Raw genomic sequence first — 12,115 nt, forward strand, 5'->3', positions numbered from 1 at the left:
GACACATTAGCCCACAGTGCCACGCCAGGACATTTACACTTATATCACCATTATTGCAGGATTATGTATACAGCAGTACAAGTATTTACCTCTGTTAGACTTAGCTCTTGATTCCCCTATGTCTTCTTCTGCCAACATAATTTTTTGCTGACACCCCTCTTATTGTATATTGCCTTCTCCTTCACCCAAGTTAATATGTATCTACTAGAAACTACCAGCTGTTCCATGGGAGAAAGATGAGGCTTTCTGCTCCTGTAAAGATTTATAGCCTCGGAAACCCTATGCCGGGTTGCAATGAGTTGAAACTGACTCCACGGCACCAACCACCAACAGAAAGATGTTTATTAGTGTTTTATTGACTGTGCAAAACACAGTTCTGGGAAACTCATACTCTGCAATGTTGTCCATAGCTGGTCATGATCCACACAATTGAAAGCATTTGTGTAGTCAATAAAATACAAGTAAACATCTGGAGTCCTCTGTTTTCAGCCAAGATCCATCTGATGTCAGCAATGATATCTCTCATTCCATATCTTCATCTAAATCGAGGTTGAACCTCTCAAAGTTCTCTGTAAGTGTACTGTTGCAGTCATTTAAAAATTATCTTTAGCAAAACTTTACTTGCACATGATATTAGTGATATTGTCTGATGACTTATGCATTCTATTGGGTACCGCTCTTTGAAATGGGGACAAATAAGGATCTCTTCCCAACAGCTGGCCAGGTACCTACCTATCTTCCAAATTTCTTGGCATAGATGAGTAAGTGCCTTCAGTGCCACATCAATTTTGTTGAAATATTTCTATTTGAATTCCATCAATTCCCAAAGTCTTGTTCTTTACCAATGCTTTCAATGCACATTAGACTTCTTCCTTTATTATCATTAGTTCTTGATCATGTCACTCAATATTTTTCCCATAGAATCTTTCAGTACTGCAAGTCAAGGCTTGAGTGTTTTTTCTTCAGTTCCTTCAGCTTAAGAAATGCTGAGTGTGTTCTTCCCTTTTGGTTTCCTCACTCCACATCTTTGCAAATTTCATTATAATATGTGACTTCTTGAGCTGCCCTTTGAAATTTTCTATTCAGATCTTTTACCTCCTCATTTCTTCCATTTGATTTAGCATCTCTGCACTGGAGAGCAAGTTTCAGAATCTTCTAACATCCATTTTGGTCTTTCTTTTTGTGTTCTGAATGACCTTTTGCTTTCTTATGATGTTCTTGTCATCCCTCAACTCTTGTGATCTTTGGTCACTAGTGTGGTCACTAGTGCCTAATGCATCAAGTCTATTCTTCAGATGATCTCTAAATTTAGGTGGGATATTTTCAAGGTCTTATTTTGACTCTCAGTCACTTGTTTTAATTTTCTTCTGTTTCAGCCTGAACTGGTTTCTGTCACCAAGGCCATATTTTTCAAAGACTGATCCTTCTTCTTTGTTTCCAAACTTAGCATTCTGATCACCAATAATTATCAGTACATCTTGATTTCATGCTTGATAAATTTCAGACTGAAGAAATAGATAGAATTCTTTAATTTCTTCATCATTGATGTTAGTGGTTGGTGTGTAAGTTTGAATAATAGTTATATTGACTGGTCGTCTTGTAGACGTATGGATATTTTCCTATCATAGACAGCGTTGTACTTCAAGACAGATCTTGAAATGTTCTTTTTAATGATGATTGTGATGCCATTCCTCTTCAATTTGTTGTTCTTGGCATAGTAAACCACGTGATTGTCAGTTTCAGAATGTCCAATACCAGTCCATTTCAGATCACTAATGCCTAGGATATCAATGTTTATATATTCTTTTTCATGTTTGATAATTTCCAGTTTTCCTAGATTCATACTTCATACATTCCATGTTCCAATTATTAATGGATGTTTACAGCTGTTTCTCTTAATTTGAGTTGTGCCCCATCAGCAAATGAAGGTCCCAAAGACTTTACTCCATTCATGTCATCATGATTAACTCTGCTTTGTGGAGGCAGCTCTTCCCCAGTAGTATTTTGAGCACTTTCCAGCCTGAGGAGCTCATCTTCTGGCACTATATCTGACAATATTCTGATGCTATCTACCACTGTTCCACAGTTACTTGTAAGGTTTTCAGTGACAAAATATTCAGCCTCAGCCATAGTCCATCTTTTCTTCTTCTTAGTCTGTCTTACCCTGGAAGCTCATCTGAAACCTGTCCACTAGTATTTAAAATACTGGTGGCATAGCTTCCAGAATCACAGCAACACGCAAACCACTGCAGTATACTAAACTGACAGGCGAGTGGTTTTCTTGTAGTGTTTACTAAATGGTTATCATTTTTTCTCCTTTTTTATTTTGATGGCAAAGCTCATTAATTTTTTTTAAAGTTAACCAGCAATTGATTAATTTATTCCCAAGTTTAAAACAATCTATCTTGAAAGTGACTTAATTTCCTCACCGTTTGGAAGTTCTGTAACTACACTGTTTATTCCCTATTTTCACTTTTTGTAGCTCTGGTGTGGTTCTGTATGATAAACAGTAGACTGCTAAATGCAAGCTTGGCAGTTCAAACCCATCAGCAGTTCCACTGGAGAGATAGGAGGCTTTCCGCTGCCATAAAGATTTACAGCTTCAGAAACTCGATACAAGGTGGTTATGAGTCAGAATCTACTTAATGGCAGTGAGTGTGATTTTTTGGGTTTTGTTTTTTAATTTTCTTTGTTTACAAATTGCTATGTCTGGTTCCCTGTTTTCAATCTCGGAAGTTTAATTTATTTTGCATGCTTGTATATCTGTGGTGACTTTTGGTTGTTAGTGTCATGTGTGTCAATCTCAGGTTGTTTAACTTTGTTTTCTGTCCATAAAACTCCCATTAGTATTTCTTGTAAAGTTAATTTGGTGTTTACAAATTTCTTTAATTTCTATTTATCTGGAAAGGTGCTAACTTCACCATTGCATTTGAGGCACAATTTTGGGAGTGTGTAAACCTTGGTTTTCAATTGTTTTCTTTCAAGGTTTTTATATATGTCATCTCATTGCCTTTTTGCCTTCATGGTTTCTGCCAGTAAATCAGAACTTAGTCTTTGAGTCCTTGTTTAAAAGTAACTTCTCATTTTTTTCTGAGATACTCTCAGGATTCTTTTTTGTTTCTTTTTGTTTTGGAAAGTTTGATTATAATGTGTTGGTGATTTTCTTTTGGGGTCTGCCTAAATTGGGGTTGATTCTGTTTCCTGAATGTTACATTCTGTTTTTAATGATATTTGGGAAGCTTTATTCTAACAAATCTATGACAATTTTTCTCTTTATTTTTTGTCACTTCCTGTTCTGGAGTTTCTATCACCTGAGCTATTCTTTTTTGGTGTCCCGCATAATTCTTAGGATTATTTTGGTTGGTTGTTTTTGTTTTCTTTCTCTTTTTTTCGGATTGTTCCTTTAGCAGATTAGTATTGAGAGATTTGTATTCAATCTCAATAATTCTGTCTCCCATTGATTGAATTAGTTTCTTTTGCCCTTTCAATGCATTATATATTTCTGAAATCTTAGTATTCTAGATTTGTTTTTGCCATTTTTGGTATGTTTTCTATTTTTATATTTATTTTGTCGATTGGCTTTTGCAATCTTTTCCTGAAGTCTTTTAAAGTTTTGTCTGTTTCCCTTGACTTTTCAAGAAGCTTTCATGAAGCTTCTTGATTTCATGTCCCAATCCATGGAAAGTCCCTAAATATCACTGTTTTGAATTCCTTGTGAGGTAGTTCCAAAGCCGTCCTCAGTAAAGTGTCTGGCTTTGTGTTTGCTCGCTTGTCTCCTCCATTCTGTCTAGTGTTTTTTTGTTTGTTTTTCTAAATGTTTTTATTATGGATTGAATGAAAGTTTACAGGGCAGAACATCAGTTTTACATTCAACAAATCATATACCTTGTTTCATGATAATGATTATAATCCTCTCCATGTACCATCAGTTAACAGTATTTCTCTCTATCCACATTAACTTTTTAAAAAAACAAAAACAAAACAAAACAAAAAACACTCAGAGTCATATGTAATAAATTACATCTCCAAAGGGCACATTCTGCAAGTTTACCTCCTGGTCACCAGTTCTTAGTCCCTCTCTTCCAATAAATCTAGAGTCCTCAGCCTCTCCCCTTCTCCATGACCCCATCTCTGCCTCCATCTCTAGTGTCACTGCTTCTCTGGATAAGGTCTTGCATTCTGCTTGTGCATTTCGCTCTTGATGGTCCTAGGGTCCTCTGTTTCTGGATTGTAAGATTAACCACTCCCCTGTTATTGTTACAAAACTTCTACCTTTACAGTTGTGACAGTCGGAATTAGTCATGATAACAGTTATTCACTATTGAATCATACAAATCTTATCCCCATCTCTTTTCACCAGACCCATCTAGACAAGATGACAGCTATTCAGTAGGGACTCTTTCTTTCCCCCCATACTCTTAAAGTAAACTTCTTGAAACCTTGTAAGCCAGTCACTTCGTGCCTTTATTGCCCCCTCATTTTAGGTAGCCAATGTCTAAGTTTCCTGTCCCTATGTACCCTGTGTACAGAGGGGATAGCACTGATACTTGATGTGAAGACTCCTTCCCTCTCTGTTGGTATTTAAAGTAACTACCTCTCTGAGTCTAGGTCAGATTCATCAAATTGTAGAATTTCCCCTTTGTTCCTTTATCCAAAAAAAAAAAAAATTTATTATTTTTTTTAATCTTCCTCTAGTCAAGTTCTGATTCTTGAGCCGTCGAGGCTATGTCAGATGGGTACTGTCTGCAAGTTTGGGTGTTCTTGTGCATCTCTCCTCACTTCATATCAGCTGGATGCTTCACTCTCAGCTCTAGCCCTCTGTGGCTCTATCCTTGCCCATGGGCTCAAGTGTCCTCATGTCTCACCACACTTCGGACCAACCAGCTCTTCCTCTTCTCTCTCTCATCTCCAGGTCAATGGGAGTCAATGGACTGTGGTTGTACTCATCCCATTTCTTCATTGCTGCCTTTCCCCCTCTTCCACTCACCAATAAACCAATGTGGTTGTCAGCAAGCTTACATGCCTACTCATGTGTTCCCTTTGAGTTTCATTCTTAGAGAGGAATTTATCCTGAAGGAACTTGATTACGTGCCTTAATGTCTTTCTGGCGGACAGCTTGCTTATTCTTGTAGCATCCAGTCATGCTGACTTTTTTTGTTTTGGGTTTTTCCTGATGATCTTTCTTTGAAGATGTATCTTCTGTCACTGTAGCTGTTTCAGGCTCTTCAACTATCTCCTCTGTGGACTTGTGTGATTCTTCCTGTTCCGGAATGCCTATAATTCTTAAGTTGTTCCTCTTCATGTTGGACAACATGAATCTTAGGTCTTCTTCAGATTTTTTTTATCCTGTTTTGCATTTGCTCGTCTATCTTGGTAGTGTTGAGAGATTTATCTTCTAGCTCACTAGTTTTGACTTCCATCCCTTGAATTCTACTCCTTTGCCCTTTCAGTATATTGTCCATTTCTGATATTCAATTATTAATTGTTTGGACCTCTTTCTATAAGTTTTGAATTGTTTCCAATGCTGTATCTATTTTATTTGATTGTTTCCTGACTTCTTCCTTAATTTTCTCAACTCCATTGTATAGTATATTTATGCATTTTATAATTATTTTTCTGAATTCCTTCCTAGGCATTTCCAAAGAGTGCCCACCTTCCAGTATGGAGTGTAGGTCTACTTCCAATTCATTTGCCTCAGTCACTTTATCTCATTTCTGGACATATGCAGATATGGTCATCTGCTTCTGTTTTGGGGACATATTCAGGAGTTATCTGTGGCCTTAATACTTAGATGAGTATGTGCTTTGGTTTTTTTTTTATGCTTTCTGATGGCCTCCTGGTAGATGTGGTCAGGAGAAAGGATTCCCTTTTCACTCTTTTTCCTGAGAAATTTCAAGATGCCACTGTTGGTTGTTTTGATATAACTTGGGATTTAATTTTCGTCCTATTTCCTTTTTTTCCTGCTTCTTTCACTCCACAATCCCCATTCAGGCCTTTTCCCTAGTGATAAACAGTTCAGGGCTGGCTGTGGCCATTTGGTTTTAAGTGGAAACTGTCACTTTAAATTTTGAGGAGATCTGTGCGCATGCATAGTAGAACCCTCCGGGGTGTGTGGGGTAGGGTGTCAACTCGCTCAGGTACCCCCTCTAGTCACCAGAATGGAGGTACGCAGATAGAAAGAGACCAATGAACAGATACCAAAATAAAAGAATGTCCACATCTTTATCTCTGTGGTTCTGTCAGGCCTCCGTGGCTGCTCTCATCCTTCCCCCGCTTGGTCTCGCCCAAGATGGTGGCTCCGGGAGCAGCTGAGTCTCTTGAATTAGAAAGCAATGGATTTCTTACTTCTGCTACAAATTCTCCTAGCTATAAGCCTTCCAACCTTTTAAATATTCCTTTATATGTGGTTCAGAGTTCTGGCACCATCCCCTGAGCCTACTTGGTCCCGTATTCTGTGCTGTTGCTGACCTAGCTCTTCTCTGCATTTCCACCTGATCCGCCATCTTGTTTGTTCTCTTCCACTCTATCTTGGTTTTGCATGTAAACTGAAATGGCCTTACTGTTTCAAAGGCATTTTGCATTTGTACCTGATTGGTGATTGTATGTTGGTGTTTCCTTAGGTGCTCACAGCCTGTCTCCTGGTGGATATGACAGAAGGGGAGGGTTGTGTGTGCAACTCTCCATTAGCTGGCCTTGTAGAGCTGTTAAGGCAGCATGAGCTGTTGTTGACCCCTGCCTGTCCTTGATTGCGTGGTACAGGAGGACATAGTGACCCTCACCCTGTGGTTCGTGCTAGGAGGGTGGGTGTAGCTAGATAGGCTGGGCATGGTTGCTTTCTCACTGCTCGCACCAGTGTGTGTGCATGTGTGGTCCTGGGTGAACACAGCCAATTTTCAGGTTGATGGCTTTATTGAATGTTTTTTGTAGACGTTCACAATGGCTCTCTGTGTTTGACAAGCTGATAAGAACCTGCCCTATCTGGCTACACTTTGGTTCAACTTTGTCTCCTAGCCCTCATTTAATCCACGTCTATATCATTTCCTCTGAAGTTCAGGGTTCCTGCATTGTCACCATATTTGTTTCATTTGGTCTCTTGTGTCTTTGTCATAGTGGGTCTGGGTAACTTGACTGCCTAGTTCACAGTCTGACCAGAAGTTCTGTTGGTCTTCTTTCTTGATGGTAGTATCATTTTTCCAGAAGTTTGGTTTTTATGGTTTACTGTGGCACTGTGAGTTAATGCACTACACTGCAAATTCAGCTTGAACTGTGAAGTCAGCAGTTCAAGCTCACCAGCTCCTCCTTGGAAACCTTATACAGGGTCACTATGGGCCAGAACCAACTCGATGGCACTTAACAACAACAACAACTACAAGATAGAAATAATAGATAAATAAAATGTCATCCTGATGATCCCTTTATTTCAGTAGTTCACATTTTATATTTTTACTGTAAAGAAGTGATGAATACCCCAGAGGATCTCAGTCACAAGTTTCTGGCTACAAACTTGGGTCACAGACTCTCAAGAGTTAACTTATCCTTTCTGGCATGTTCACAAGATGGTGCCACCTGCTGCTGTCTGTGTTCCTCTTTCCTGTTGGACTTCAGTACTCACCATCAGTATGGAAGACTTGAAACCCAGAGAAGGGTCAGATTTTGATTGGAAGAAGTGGGATTTGAACACCAGGCTCTTAACTTCAGGTGTACATTGTTGTTGTTAAGTGCTGTCCAGCTGGTTCCAACTCATAGCAACCCTACATAGGGTTTCCAATGAGTGACTGGTGGGTTAGAACCACCAACCTTGCAGTTAGCAATCCAGCGCTTACCCCACAGTGCAACCATGTATACAGGACCTGAGAAACCATCTTGGTGGCAGATACTGCCTCTAAGATGATACCTGTTCAGTGAAGACATACAGAGGTATACAAAGGATAAAAGGGATAGTGGTATATATACAACTTTGGAACAATGATTTTCTGTGTGTTGATACATAGACAGACACATGCTGAATGGGTATGGGAGGAAGAGTGGAATTGTATATATATATATCCCACAGAAAACTCTTGTTTTCTTGTCAGTCATTCAGGATCAAGGGGGCAGTATGTACCTAAGGACAAAGGTGAGAAGGGATGGGAGGGTGGGTGGAATGGAAATAGGAGCTAGAGGGAGGAATTTGGAGAACTGTTGTTCCATGGAGGGGATTGCAATCATTGAGATGAAATGAGGTGTATTATTTGTTGAATGCAAAATTGATGATCTTGTCTGTAAGCCTTCACCCAATTCACAATAAAGTACTGGGGGGAAAAGATGATACCTGTCCTTGGAAAGGTACCTGGCTTGACAAGTGGAGAATTGGCTGGATATTGGTGCCATCTGAGCACCTCTTAGTATTCCGGATTCAGTATCTGTGCAGGGCCCAGCTCTAGAGCACAGGCCAGCACTGGAACAAGCAGTCATTTTTCCCGTCCAAGTCTCTCCTTCTCTATAGCTTTTGCCCTCTCTGGCAGTGGTTTTACCTAGCTGACCATAGATGGTAGTGCTGGTGGTTGTGTGCTGTTGAGTCGGTTCCAACTTATTATTGTTAAGTGCTTTAGAGTCAGTTCTGACTCATAGCAACCCTGCATAGGGTTTCTGAGGAGCTGCTGGTGGGTTTGAACTGCTGATCTTGTGGTTCAAACTGACCTTGTGGTTCAGTGATTATCCTACAATGCCTGCATAGAGTTTCTGAAGCTGTAAATCTTTATGGGAGCAGAGAGCCTCATCTTTCTCCTGTGGAGCAACTGGTGGATTTGACCGTGAGGTTAGCAACATAGCGTCTAATCCACTATGCTACCAGGGCGCCTTTTGACCGTAGATAGGAAGTAGTAAAAGAAGATAAGGTTTCTTTAGCAGAAATTTGCTAAGTTTTCTATGAAGGACAAAGCATGACCTAACAACTTTTCAATACACATGATATTTAATGTTGTTAAGTGCTGTCAAGTTGATTCTGACTCACAGTGAACCTGGATAGGGTTTCTGATAAGCAATTAGTGGGTTTGAACCACTGACCTTGTGGTTCACAGACCAGTGCTTATCCTACAACACCACACCAGGAGTCCATATTGAATGTACTATATAGTTTAGTCCTTACACAACAGAAAATTTAAAAGCCAGTTCTCAGATTCTGCTAGGGATCATGCCATATTTGCCAATTTGTAGTTTTGTACTCTTTGCTGTTTCTGAAAATGGGGAAAACATTCCTCTGGTTTCCATTTCCTGACAGCTGCCAACCCCCCTTTTTTTCAATTAGGAATCCACACCATCAATGGATTGGTCCACAAAAACATATGTAATTGCCCTTCATTATCTTGAGAGTAATCAGTGGGGCCTCAAATTCATTTACAATATGCGACTGTTCTCTGAATCTCCTTTCCTGTTCCAGCACTTCCTAGTTTAATATCATTACTTATGGTGTTAAGAATGAAGTGGCTCTTCTCTGCTCTTCTAATGACACTCCCCTTGTCTCTCATTTTGATTCCCATGACCTTATTGCAAATTATGTGGAGAAAATCTCATTTCAATGACAGGGGAATTCTACTCCCTTTGGTCCCTAGTTGACCCAGTTTTGTTAGGTGATTACATCTAGACTGGTGGCATCAGGGTAGAGGAGGACAGCACTTGAGTAACAGATCATCACTGTCTGGCTCTCCATTGGACTTTTGTGTTGCTGAGTGGGGCATGCAACTGAAGGTCTGACCTGTGCCTGGGGACCCATGGGAGAGAAGAAAAGATAGTGAAACTGACCTGAAAGAGAACTTTTGGGCCAGAAGAAAAAAGAAATAGTAACAGAGAATGTCAAATTTATGCTGTATGCAGAGGAAGTATTTATCTAAACCATTGTCCCATGAAATCTTTAGTGAAACATTGCTGTCTTCATAATGCCTTAAGGCACCGGGTCTCTTCTGGAGAATGGAATGCATTAAGAAGTGTGACTCCAGTGTAGGAGAGGACTGAGGGCTCGAACTGCCCAGAGATGCTGAGACCCGCTCTCCTCTTTATTTCATAAAGTGTCCAATGGATGTGTGTGGCTGCTTACCAAAACCAAGCCCCTTACCATCAGTCCATTCGGACTCTTAGTTACCCTACAGGATAGAGTAGAACTGCCCTATAGAGTTTCCAAGGCTGTGGGCTAACGTTCTGGACTACAAGGTGGTGGTTCAAGTTCACCAGCTGTTGCTCAGAAACCCTGTACAGGGTCTCTATGAGTTGAAACTGACTTGATGTTACTTAACAACAACAACAACAACAAATCTTTATGGAAGCAGACTGCTACATCTCTTTCCCGTGGAGCAGTTAATGTGTTAGAACTGTAGACCTTGAAATTAACAGGTGAGTGCTTAAGGATTCTACAACTAGGGATCTTTTGTGACTGACATTTGTTGTTTGCCATTGGATAGGTTCTGACTCATAGCATCCTGGGATAGGGTTGCTCAGAGCAGCTGGTGGGTTTGAATTGCTGACAGTTAGCCATCCAGTGCTTATTCTTCAATACCAAACCAGTGGGCATTAATTCATATATCTGCTCTCAGGGAATTAGAGAGGTGGGAAGGTTTTGATAGTTTTTGTGGGACAAGGGTATGACCTAATGTTCAAGACAGTCTGCAGTCTTTACTAAGAATTCTTAACAATTACTTGTGTTTTAAAATGATGTGTAGTTTATTAAAGTTAAACATTTAAAAGCTAATTTTAAGCCTTTAACTCCATTTGTAACAATTTTTTTGCATTAATATATGTAATTATTTTACATAAAGCTACATATATAGATGTAATATGAGGAACTCTGGTAGCGTAATGGTTACAAGTCGGGCTGCTAACCTCAAGGTCTGTAGTTCGGAACTATTAGCCATTCCTCTGTTGAAATATGAGACTTTCTGCTCCCTTAAAGATTTATAGTCTCGGAAACCCTGTGCAGGGTCACTGTGAGTCAGAGCCGACTCCATGGCACATAACCACTACTATCACCATAGATGTGATATATTTTGTTTTTAAGCATTAAAAATGTCTGACAGATGGGCTTACAATACTAACAAGAAAGATCACTTCAAACAAAATCTAGTAAATTAAATTTATATATACAGTGCTGTAGGTTAATGCGCTAGACTGCAAAGTTGGTTTGAACTGCAAGGTCAGCAGTTCAAGCTCACCAGCTGCTCCTCAGAAACCCTATTCAAGGTCGCTATTGATCAGAACCGACTTGAAGGTACTTAACAACAACAACAACAACAATACAGTAATCTAGTTATTTAGATGAAACATTCAGGAATCAAATTGATGTACCTATGGAAAGATACAGTGGAGGTTCTCACTTGTCTATGCCAAGAAATTTATCAGACAGCTCTTTGGCTGTCTTGGAAGAGATGTATACTAGCGACCATTCCAAAGAACAGTGACACATTGGAATTGTGGAAATCATTGAACAATATTATTAATATCACATACAAGTACAATTTTGCTGAATATAATTTTTAAATGGTTGTAATATTACATTGACAGGGAGTTAGTTGCCAGAAATTCAAGCCAGATTCAGAAAAGGATGTATAATGAAGGATATCATTGCTAATCTAAGATGGACATTGACTGAAAGCAGAGAATACCAGAAAGATGTTTACTTGTGGTTTACTGACAATGCAAAGGCTTTCAACTCTGTGGGTCATGACAAAGTATGGACAACAATGTGAAGAATGGGTAGTCCAGAACACTTAATTATGTTCATGAGAAACCTGTACTTAGGTCACGATACTTAATGGTTAAAATCAGGAAAATTATGCATCAGGGTTGTTTCCTTTCATTATACTTATTCAACCTATATGCTGAGAACATAATCAAAGAAGCTAGATTATATAAAGAAAAACATGGCATCCGAATCAGAGGAAGACTCATTAACAATTTGCATTATGCAGATAACACAACCTTGCTTGCTGGAAGCAAAGAGGACTTGATGGTCAAAGGCTATCACCTTCAGTATTAATTTCACCTTATTGTAAAGTAAACAGTCCTTACTGTTGGATCAATAAATAAAATAATAAACAGAGAAAAGATGGAAGTTGTCAAAGGCTTAATTTTACTTGGATCCACAATA

Source organism: Chrysochloris asiatica, unplaced genomic scaffold, assembly GCF_000296735.1.
Source record: "Chrysochloris asiatica unplaced genomic scaffold, ChrAsi1.0 scaffold00282, whole genome shotgun sequence".
Taxonomy (NCBI): domain Eukaryota; kingdom Metazoa; phylum Chordata; class Mammalia; order Afrosoricida; family Chrysochloridae; genus Chrysochloris; species Chrysochloris asiatica.